The sequence below is a fragment of the Ovis canadensis genome, chromosome 1 (genome assembly GCF_042477335.2).
Source record: "Ovis canadensis isolate MfBH-ARS-UI-01 breed Bighorn chromosome 1, ARS-UI_OviCan_v2, whole genome shotgun sequence".
Lineage (NCBI taxonomy): Eukaryota > Metazoa > Chordata > Mammalia > Artiodactyla > Bovidae > Ovis > Ovis canadensis.
In genome coordinates this window covers 82,501,013-82,513,506 of record NC_091245.1, presented here as the reverse complement: position 1 = coordinate 82,513,506, position 12,494 = coordinate 82,501,013, and the positions used below count along the sequence as shown (strand labels likewise).

General features: G+C 36.7%; 1 non-coding gene across 1 annotated transcript; it reads left to right on the top strand.

The window, feature by feature from the left end:
• The first annotated feature begins 6,429 nt into the window (after window positions 1–6,429).
• On the top strand, window positions 6,430–6,536 carry LOC138431148 (U6 spliceosomal RNA). Its single transcript, XR_011253568.1, has one exon. It is a non-coding gene; the product is annotated as a U6 spliceosomal RNA (small nuclear RNA).
• Window positions 6,537–12,494: the final 5,958 nt, after the last annotated feature.

The following is a 12,494-nucleotide window of genomic DNA, read 5'->3' as shown; positions in this document are numbered from 1 at the left end:
TTGCTTTCTATATCACTTTGCAAAACTTGCTTAAGCTTTCTTCCTTTGGCAGCATTCTTTCACATGATCACAGTGCATAAATTCAGTCATTTCATCTTTGAATATTTAATTTCCCATGATTCCATATTTTACTCTTAAGTCTCTTTTTTATGGTTAGTGATTTTGAATTTTCCCCACTCTTTTGTTTTCAACCTTCCCTTGCCTTCATATTTAATTGTTTTTGACATAAACAGTGCTCTTATTTTTTTCTATCCTGACAACCTCTCCATTTACATGGAGTGTTTAGTCCATTTACTTTTAATAGTAAGTAATGATATGACCACTTTTATAAATATCATCTTGCCATTTGTTTTCTATACGCTTCATTTGTTCTCTTTTCCTCTCTTGCTTATTTCCTGTCTTGCTTTGGCTGGAATGAGTTATTTTTAGTCTTTGTAGTCTGTTTCATTTTCTCTATTAACTGTTTTTTTCTACCTCTTTTTACTAATTGCATGAGAAATTACAACATGCAGTCTTAAATTATCACAATCTGTCTTCAAATTATAGTCTTCTCCACAAATAATGTAAAAACATTACAAAAGTACAATTCTACTTATTCTTACCATAGTATGCATTCTTAACTTCTAAAATAAATTTACACATGTTGTAAACTCAAATGTACATTATGTTATTTTTCGCTTTAAACAATCTTTTAAAGAAAATATATATTTTGTGTATACACAGCATTGATATAATGAAGATTTTAAAATGTCTTTTTATATTTACTCTTATACTTGTGCTTTTTCATGCTCTTCTATTCCATAGACCCTGCTTTGATCTGTAAAGTTCCTCTTCATTTTTAGAACTGTTTGTTTTTCTTATATCATAGATCAGCTAGAAGTGATGCCTGCCAGCTTTTAGGTGGCAGGAAATTTCTTTACTTTATTTTCATACGTGAATAATAATAATAGAGTTTAGAATTTTAGTCGGACATTTTTGTTTTGGAGCTTTCGCACTTCTTTCCATTTTCCATTACAGTTTCCACAAACTGTGTAAAAAGATATTTAAATGTTTGCCAGACATCTCCAGTAGAATCATATGAATTTGGAGATTTCTTTTGGGGAAGTTTCAAATTATAAATTAAATGTCATTAATGGTTATACAGTGGAAGTGAGAAATAGATTTAAGGGCCTAGATCTGATAGATAGAGTGCCTGATGAACTATGGAATGAGGTTCGTGACATTGTACAGGAGACAGGGATCAAGACCATCCCCGTGGAAAAGAAATGCAAAAAAGCAAAATGGCTGTCTAGGGAGGCCTTACAAATAGCTGTGAAAAGAAGAGAGGCAAAAAGCAAAGGAGAGAAGGAAAGATATAAGTATCTGAATGCAGAGTTCCAAAGAATAGCAAGAAGAGATAAGAAAGCCTTCTTAAGTGATCAATACAAAGAAATAGAGGAAAACAACAGAATGGGAAAGACTAGAGATCTCTTCAAGAAAATTAGATATACCAAGGGAACATTTCATGCAAAAATGGGCTTGATAAAGGACAGAAATGGTATGGACCTAACAGAAGCAGAAGATATTAAGAAGAGGGGGCAAGAATACAAGGAAGAAATGTACAAAAAAGATCTTCACGACCCAGATAATCATGATGATGTGATCACTAATCTAGAGCCAGACATCTTGGAATGTGAAGTTAAGCGGGCCTTAGAAAGCATCACTATGAACAAAGCTAGTGGAGGTGATGGAATTCCAGTTGAGCTGTTTTGAATCCTGAAAGATTATGCTGTGAAAGTGCTGCCCTCAATATGCCAGCAAATTTGGAAAACTCAGCAGGGGCCACAGGACTGGAAAAGATCAGTTTTCATTCCAATTCCAAAGAAAGGCAATGCAAAAGAATGGTCAAACTACTGCACAATTGCACTCATCTCACATGCTAGAAAAGTAATGCTCAAAATTCTCCAAGCCAGGCTTCAGCAATACGTGAACCGTGAACTCCCTGATGTTCAAGCTGGTTTTAGAAAAGGCAGAGGAACCAGAGATCAAATTGCCAACATCCTCTGGATCATGGAAAAAGCAAGAGAGTTCCAGAAAAACATCTATTTCTGCTTTATTGACTATGCCAACGCCTTTGACTGTGTCGATCGTAATAAACTGTGGAAAATTCTGAAAGAGATGGGAATACCAGACCACCTAACCTGCCTCTTGAGAAATCTTTATGCAGGTCAGGAAGCAACAGTTAGAAATGGACATGGAACAACAGACTGGTTCCAAATAGGAAAAGGAGTACGTCAAGTCTGTATATTGTCACCCTGCTTATTTCACTTATATGCAGAGTACATCATGAGATATGCTGGACTGGAAGAAACACAAGCTGGAATCAAGATTGCTGGGAGAAATATTAATAACCTCAGATATGCAGATGACACCACCCTTATGGCCGAAAGTGAAGAGGAGCTAAAAAGCCTCCTGAAGAAAGTGAAAGAGGAGAGCAAAAAAGTTGGCTTAAGGCTCAACATTCAGAAAACGAAGATCATGGCATCCGGTCCCAACACTTCATGGCAAATAGATGGGGAAACAGTGGAAACGGTGTCAGACTTTAATTTTTTGGGCTCCAAAATCACTGCCGATGGTGACTGCAGCCATAAAATTAAAAGACGCTTACTCCTTGGAAGGAAAGTTATGACCAAGCTAGATAGTATATTCAAAAGCAGAGACATTACTTTTCCGACTAAGATCCATCTAATCAAGGCTATGGTTTTTCCTGTGGTCATGTATGGATGTGAGAGTTGGACTGTGAAGAAGGCTGAGTGCTGAAGAACTGATGCTTTTGAACTGTGGTGTTGGAGAAGACTCTCGAGAGTCCCTTGGACTGCAAGGAGATCCAACCAGTCCATTCTAAAGGAGATCAGCCCTGGGATTTCTTTGGAAGGAATGATGCTAAAGCTGAGGCTCCAGTACTTTGGCCACCTCATGAGAAGAGTTGACTCATTGGAAAAGACTCTGATGCTGAGAGGGTTTGGGGGCAGGAGGAGAAGGGACGACCGAGGATGAGATGGCTGGATGGCATCACAGATTCCATGGACGTGAGTCTGAGTGAACTTCGGGAGTTGGTGATGGACAGGGAGGCCTGGTGCGCTGCGATGCATGTCGCAAAGTCGGACAGGACTGAGCGACAGAACTGAACTGAACAGAATGGTTATAATATTATCTAGGTCCTCATCTTGGTGGACTTTTGGTAGTCTGGGTATTTTTGGGAAATTAGCCTGTTTCTTCTGAATTTCAGTGGATAATTGCTCACAGAATTCTTTTTTACTTTTTCATTGATTATGCAATCTTCTGTTTTTTTGTTCATGGTGGAGGTATGCCTTTTCTCTTTTTATATTTTTCACTCTTTCTAAAAGTTAGTCAGTTTTATGGTTTTGAAGAACCAGCTTTGCACTTCACTGATAGTTTCTATTTTATTTATGTTTGCTTTTATTAAAGTTATTTCTTTCCTTTTACTTACTTTGCATTTTTTTTTTGTTTGCCCTTCTTTTTTTTTAGTTTTTTGAAGGTTGGAAGTTAGATTATTGATTCATCAATTTTCTTCTTTCCTAGTATAAGCACGCAGTGCTATAACTTTTCCTCTCATCATTGCTTTAGCTGCATCTAATATTTTGTTATATTGTTTTCTGTTTTAATTCTGATCTACCTTTTTGTCCCATTTAGTATTGTCTTCTTGGATCAATCACTTATTTTTGCCATGCGCTATTTAATTGACAAGTGACTTGACAATTGCCTGTTTTTTTTTTTCTCAATAGTTGATTTATAGTTTGATTTCTTTAGTGTCAGAGAAACTACTTCGTATAATTTTACTCTTTTAAATTTGTTAAGATTTGTCTTATAAACTAAAAAAAATTTCTATCATGGTGAATATTTACTGGGTGCTTGAAGGAGATGTTTATTTTGCTCTCATTGAGTAAGGTGATCAAAATAGGTTAAATAAATCCTTTGTTTTACTGTCTTGTTTCCATCTATATCTTTCCTCATTTTCTTTCTATTTAAATTATGAGTTCTAGTAACAGCCCTAACTATAACTGTTTACTTATTTATCCTTTCAGGTCCATCAATGTTTGTCTCATCCAAAGCTCTGTTGCTTGATATGTACACATTTAATAGTGTTATATATTCCTATTTTGTGGTTATTTATTGTTATAGAATATTTGTCTTTGTCTCCAGTAGAGTTCTTTGTTTGGAAGCTATTTTATCTGCTATGAATATAAGTCTCTTGCTTTTTGAAGCACCTTTTTGCTTGGGCTAGCCTTTTCTATCTTTCTACCTTCCACCTATCCATGGCATTGGATTTTAAATGTACTTCTTATAAAGGACATATAGTTGGGACCTATTTTTTCTCAACTCTTATTCTGTGTTGCATAATTTGTATCTTTAAATCATTTATATTCAACATTCATATACTAGGGCTTATTACTGTATTATATTATTTTTTTATGTTTGCTCTTCTCTTTTTCTTTTTTTGCCTTCATGTGCATTATCTTGTGTATTTCAAAAGTTAACATTTCATATGCATTTGTTTATAACTTGTTTGAGCATGTCATTTTCCATAGTTTTCTTAGGAATAACTCTAAATATTTTAAACCACATGTTACTGTCAGTCTACTGGCATAAGCATTTTACCACTTCAAAGTAAGTGAGTAAGGCTTTTTTAATTTAGCCCCGTTTATCTTTCTTAATTTAAAATAATTATGTCATGAGTATTTGTTAGTATTATACTTTCTACTTGAATTATTACATATCTTTACAAAACACATAAGTATAATCTACTTCATTTCATCATATTTGTATTCTTTCCATTTTTCCTTCTTTCTTAATACTCCAAGGTTGTTTCATTTATTATTTCTCTTTGTTTTTTTTGAAGAATGTCTTTCAGTCATTCCTTAAGTGCAGTGAAAAATTCTGTTAATTTTTCTGTAGGTAATAATGTCTTTATTTCTTCATCATTTCTGAAAAATAGTTCTCCTGGAGATAAAATTTATAGTGGGCATTTTTTTCTTTCAGCAGCTGAAAAAAAAATGTGCCACTTTCTATTCCCTTCATGATTTCAGATAAGAAATTCAGTTCAGTTCGTCTCTCAGTCGTGTCCAACTCTGCGACCCCATGAATTGCAGCATGCCAGGCCTCCCTGTCCATCACCAACTCCTGGGGTTCACTCAGACTCACGTCCATTGAGCCAGTGATGCCATCCAGCCATCTCATCCTCTGTCGTCCCCTTCTCCCCCTGCCCCCAATCCCTCCCAGCATCAGAGTCTTTTCCAATGAGTCAACACTTTGCATTTTAGGTGGCCAAAGTACTGGAGTTTCAGCTTTAGCATCATTCCTTCCAAAGAAATCCCAGGGCTGATCTCCTTCAGAATGGACTGGTTGGATCTCCTTGCAGTCCAAGGGACTCTCAAGAGTCTTCTCCATCACCACAGTTCAAAAGCATCAATTCTTCAGTGCTCAGCTTTCTTCACAGTCCAACTCTCACATTTATACATGACCACTGGAAAAACCATAGCCTTGACTAGACGGACCTTTCTTGACAAAGTAATGTCTCTGCTTTTGAATATACTATCTAGGTTGGTCATAACTTTTTTTCAAAGGAGTAAACGTCTTTTAATTTCATGGCTGCAGTCACCATCTGCAGTGATTTTGGAGCCCCCCAAATAAAGTCTGACACCGTTTCCACTGTTTCCCCATCTATTTCCCATGAAGTGATGGGACCAGATGCCATGATCTTTGTTTTCTGAATATTCATGGGAAATAGATGGGGAAACATTGGAAACAGTGTCAAGAAATTCAATTTTCATTTAAGTCAGTATTTCCTTAGAGGTAATGTTTAATTTCTCTTTGGCTCTTTTCAAGGTTTTCCTTCATATTAGTACTCATAAGTTAAATTATAATATAGTTTAGCATGCATTTCTTTGGATTTACCCTTACTGGTATTTACCCAATTTCCTTGATTTGTGAGTTCATGATTTTTGCCAAATTTAGTGAGTTTTAAACTATTAATTCTTTGACTATTCTTTCACCCCACTGCTGTTCTCCTGGCACTTTTAAACTCTGATTCTACAAATGTTTTATCTTTTATTGCTAACTGCTAAGTCACTTTAGTCATGTCCAACTCTGTGCAACCCCATAGATGGCAGCCCTCCAGGCTCCATCCCTGGGATTCTCCAGGCAAGGACACTGGAGTGGAGTTTCCTTCTCCAATGCATGAAAAGTGAAAAGTGAAAGTGAAGTCGCTCAGTCGTGTCCGACTCTTGGCGACCCCATGAACTGCAGCCTACCAGGCTCCTCCATCCATGGGATTTTCCAGGCAAGAGTACTGGAGTAGGGTACCATTGCCTTGACCTACAATTCCCTTGGGCTTCCCTGGTGGTTCAGCTGGTAAAGAATCTGGCTGCAGTGCTCGCTTCGGCAGCACATATACTAAAATTGGAACAATACAGAGAAGATTAGCATGGCCCCTGCGCAAGGATGACACGCAAATTTGTGAAGCGTTCCATATTTTTGAGTATACTACCCAAAGCAATTTACAAATTCAATGCAATCCCTATCAAGCTACCAGCCACATTTTTCACAGAACTAGAACAAATAATTTCAAGATTTGTATGGAAATACAAAAAACCTCGAATAGCCAAAGCAGTCTTGAGAAAGAAGAATGGAACTGGAGGAATCAACTTGCCTGACTTCAGGCTCTACTACAAAGCCACAGTCATCAAGACAGTATGGTACTGGCACAAAGACAGACATATAGATCAATGGAACAAAATAGAAAGCCCAGAGATAAATCCACACACATATGGACACCTTATCTTTGACAAAGGAGGCAAGAATATACAATGGAGTAAAGACAATCTCTTTAACAAGTGGTGCTGGGAAAACTGGTCAACCACTTGTAAAAGAATGAAACTAGATCATTTTCTAACACCGCACACAAAAATAAACTCAAAATGGATTAAAGATCTAAATGTAAGATCAGAAACTATAAAACTCCTAGAGGAGAACATAGGCAAAACACTCTCAGACATAAATCACAGCAGGATCCTCTATGATCCACCTCCCAAAATTCTGGAAATAAAAGCAAAAATAAACAAATGGGATCTAATTAAAATTAAAAGCTTCTGCACAACAAAGGAAAATAGAAGCAAGGTGAAAAGACAGCCTTCTGAATGGGAGAAAATAATAGCAAATGAAGCAACTGACAAACAACTAATCTCAAAAATATACAAGCAACTTATGCAGCTCAATTCCAGAAAAATAAACGACCCAATCAAAAAATGGGCCAAAGAACTAAATAGACATTTCTCCAAAGAAGACATATGGATGGCTAACAAACACATGAAAAGATGCTCAACATCACTCATTATTAGAGAAATGCAAATCAAAACCACAATGAGGTACCACTTCACACCAGTCAGAATGGCTGCGATCCAAAAATCTGCAAGCAATAAATGCTGGAGAGGGTGTGGAGAAAAGGGAACCCTCCTACACTGTTGGTGGGAATGCAAACTAGTACAGCCACTATGGAGAACGGTGTGGAGATTCCTTAACAAATTGCAAATAGAACTACCTTATGACCCAGCAATCCCACCGCTGGGCATACACACCGAGGAAACCAGAATGGAAAGAGACACATGTACCCCAATGTTCATCGCAGCACTGTTTATAGTAGCCAGGACATGGAAACAACCTAGATGTCCATCAGCAGATGAATGGATGAGAAAGCTGTGGTACATATACACAATGGAGTATTACTCAGCCATTAAAAAGAATTCATTTGAATCAGTTCTGATGAGGTGGATGAAACTGGAGCCGATTATACAGAGTGAAGTAAGCCAGAAAGAAAAACACCAATACAGTATACTAACACATATATATGGAATTTAGGAAGATGACAATGACGACCCTGTATGCAAGATAGGAAAAAAGACACAGATGTGTATAACGGACTTTTGGACTCAGAGGGAGAGGGAGAGGGTGGGATGATTTGGGAGAATGGCATTCTAACATGTATACTATCATGTAAGAATTGAATCGCCAGTCTGTGTCTGATGCAGGGTGCAGCATGCTTGGGGCTGGTGCATGGGGATGACCCAGAGAGATGTTGTGGGGAGGGAGGTGGGAGGGGGGTTCATGTTTGGGAACGCATGTAAGAATTAAAGATTTTAAAATTTAAAAAATAAATTAAAAAAAAAATTTTAAAAAATAAAAATAAAAAAAATTAAATTAAAAAAAAAAGAAAAGAATCTGGCTGCAATGTGGGATACCTGGGTTCGATCCCTGGGTTGGGAAGATCCCCTGGAGAAGGGAATGGCTGTCCACTCCAATATTCTGGCCTGGAGAATTCCATGGACTAAATAGGCCATGGGATCAGGAAGAGTCAGACATGAATATGTGACTTTTACTTTCATTTCCCTGAGTTGGGTTCTTTCTTCCCTTCCCTTCCCTCACTTCCTCCTTTCTTTGTCCCTCATCCTCCTTTCCTACTTTCTCCTCTCTGTTATTGAGATTAGGTGAATTCTCTTGATATTTTCCCTATAAGTTTTCTTCAGTCTACTCTTGAGCTCATCTATCAAATTTCTAATTTTTGTTATTTTAGTTTTCAGTCGCATTTCACTTCTTTTTAATAGTGTTTGCTTCTTTGCTTAACTTTTCTGTTTTTAATTCATTTTAAGAAAATTTGTAATTGCCTATTGAAAGTTTGAGATGGCTGCCTTAAAATCCTTATTAGATAATTCCAACATTTTGGTGGTGTCTTGAGCTAATTACCTTTTCTCACTCAAGTTTTTATTGTCTTGATTCTTATAAAGATGGGTGAATTTTTGTTGTGGTGGTGGTCTAGACTTTTGAGCTATTATTGTAAGAAACTCTTGGTCCTATTGAATAATTTTTTTGGCAGGTGATCACTTTGTTTTAATTTTCCATATAGATTCTAGCCAATTTTGTGGGCTGTTGTTTCACTGATGATTTCATTTTCTGCCTTTGAGATACTATTTGGTCTGTTTGGTTTATCTCATGCTAGTGGAAGTTACAGTTTCCTGTTGCTGCTACTTGAGGAAATGGGATACTCTTCACTAGCTGGGCTATTTAGTGCTTCTAGCTGAGGGAAAATAATCTCCAGTCCATGGAACAAAGAGCACTTCTGGTCAGGGCATTGTTGTATCAAATCCCTCTTGTGGGTACTGTTGAACCATGCAGGATCTCTAGGTGCATGAGGGAAGTGTCCGGTCCAGTGGGAGAAAAAGAACATTTCTTCTAGTAGTATGTTGTTAGCACGCTGTCCAGTTGATCTTACTTGCCAATTCTTCCTTGCTTGCCTGATGTTATCAATTGGATTCCTGTTTGATCTTGGTGGGAAGTGGGAGGGGAATCCACTTGGAGTGCCTTCTGTTGATAGTTTGGGAGTTAGGAAATGCCAAACTCAGTCAGATTTTCGTATTGAGTGGGGAATTGTAAGAAACTTTGTGCTATGTTTTTCTTCTCCCAGTACTGGTGTTCCTAACCAATATGCCTTTTTTTCACCTATCAGAATTTATCTTTGTCTATTGCCCAGGGTTGATGAGTATACTTAGCAAAGAGAAGCAGGGAGAGGTAAGTCTATGCCATTTTGGCTGGATCATAGTCTCTATTATTTATTGGAACCTATATTTTATATGAAACACTAGGATCAGCCTTTTCTTTTTCCAAGACTACATTTATAATTTAGTAAAAAACAAATACAACTAATATTTGAGTATAATGATCTGTGATCTGTGATAAAGGGATTATGAAGTATTGCCAAAGTTCATAATATAAAAACCTAATATCTTCAACTGGGATAGGTCAAGACTGTTTAGAATAAATTACCTTAAAAGCAAGAACTAAAGTCAGGGTTTAGTCAGATAAAATAGGAAGTGAAACAGAGAATATCATGTCAAAAAGTTTTAATGCAGTGGAGCAGGATAAGTGAAAGGAAATATAAATGGGAAATTCAAAATTAGTGGAGTACAAGTGTTAGTTGCTCAGTCATGCAGACTCTTTGTGACCCCATGTGCTGTAGCCTGCCCATGTTGATAAAACACCTCTGTTGATGAAGTTCTCTGGGCAAGAATACTGGACTGGGTAGCTATTCCCTTCTAAAGGGAAACTTCCTGACCCAGAGATCGAACCTGCCTCCCCCACATTGCAGGCAGATTCTTTACTGTCTGAGCCACCATGTTTAAAGAGGATAGTAGTTGGTACAGACATTGGATATCCTTGAAATAGTAAGAAGCTAGTGAATTTAATCAAGGGAATACATATTTTGCAGTATCACCCTGAATGTTATGTCAGTTATTGAAACAGGAAGAAAAAAGGAAATTGAATAGGAATAGATGATAATAGTACTTTGTTTTGTATTAAGAAATTTAAGTCCAAATAGATAGTTGGGAATATTTAGTTACTTTGTAACACAGTCATCAAAAACTTCATCATGAGAGAATGCTTCTGCTGAGCCAGAACTGATTCCATATCATTAGCATTTTGAATCACCATTCCCTTTCCATCGTCCAAATGAAAACACCCACCCAGCCCAGCTGCATTTTTCAGTATGGGGGACAATCCTGAACCAGCACTAGATATAATGACATGGTATCTGGATAAACAATTAACAACAACACTGTTCTAAACACACATTACTAAATATTTAATTTAAATTTAATGAAATATTCTATGTTAAGTCTGATCATAAATATTAATTGGGCTGAAGAAAGTATTTTACTAAATAAAAAGGTAAGATCAATAAAATGACACTGAGAATACATGAACTTGGATATTCAGAAGGCTAAATATCTATCAACAACATTATATGTAAGGCATATTCTCTTTTTCAGTTTTACAGTAAATGTCTGTTTTTTAAGAAATTCTGGCCAAAGAAGAGTTTTCATGCTCTTTTGGAATTAATTGATGATTAAAGAGATTGCAGACACAGAGCAGATCAAAAATGATCTATATTTGTTTAATGGACACTGCTTGGCTCATGAGTTCAGTTCATTCGCTCAGTCGTGTCTGACTCTGTGTGACCCCAGGGACTGTGGCATGCCAGGCCTCCCTGTCCATCACCCAGAGTTTATTCAAACTCATGTCTATTGGGTCAGTGATGCCATTCAACTATCTCATTCTCTGTCATCCCCTTCTCCTCCTGCCTTCAATCTTTCCCAGCATCAGGGTCTTTTCTAGTGAGTCAGTTCTTCACATCAGGTGGCCAGAGTATTGGAGTTTCAGCTTCAGCATCATTCCTTCCAAGGAATATTCAGGACTGATTTCCTTTAGGATGGACTGGTTGGATCTCCTTGCAGTCCAAAGGACTCTCAAGAGTCTTCTCCAACACCACAGTTCAAAAGCATCAATTCTTCAACGCTCAGCTTTCTTTATAGTCCAACTTTCACATTCATACATGACTACTGCAAAAACCAAAGCTTTGGCTAGATGGACCTTTGTTGGCAATGTAATGTCTCTGCTTTTTAATATGCTGTCTAGGTGGTCATACCGTTTCTTCCAAGGAGCAAGCGTCTTTTAATTTCATGGCTGCAGTCACCGTCTACAGTGATTTTGGAGCCCCACAGAATAAAGTCTGTCACTGTTCCATTGCTTGGATCATACCAGTTGATTTTTTAACTGTATCATGGGTAAAATCTACGTATATTACATGAATTGTCAAGAAAGGTTACAAGAGGAAAACAAAGCAGAGTTTGCAACTAATATTTGTGAGCACTTATTATTTTTAAAGGTGTTTTGTTGTTGTTCAGCCACTCAGTCATGCATGATTCTTTGCAACCCCATGGAGTACAGCATGTTTTATTTATAAGATTGAATTTAATTTTCTATAGAACAGTTGCTCTTAATTTATAGGTCAGGAATTATGTTGGTATCACACAACTGTTAGCACACATTGTTATATGCTGATTTGGACCTACATTCTAATCTAACTCTAAAACTCTTACTTTCTCTTTTTTACCACACCTTATGGCTCCCCTCACACTTAGATAGATAAGTAGATAGATACATGGCAGACAAATAGATAGATACTTCAAATTTTAAAGGACAGATGAATATACATTACTTATTAATTTCTTATAACATATTTCTAAAAGCATCTTCTAAACAAAGATGATCATAATTATAAACCCTCATAGAATAACTAGGATAAGAGGGAAGGGGTTAAATTAAAACACACTTATTTTATTTATCATTTATTCCCTCTGCTGTATTTTTTCAACTAATATAATGAACAGGTACATTACTATGAATGAAATTATAAGATGAGAAGATTATCAACACATATGAAGAATATAAATATTATACCAATACAATGAAATGTCACAAGAGAAATCTTGGTAGGGAGAAATCAAAGTGCAGTGACATATTAGGTTTCATAGACAAGATTCAGGTTAAGTTGGGCCTTGATGTGAAAGTAAGAAATGAATAGATGAAGAAGAGAAAATTTATAT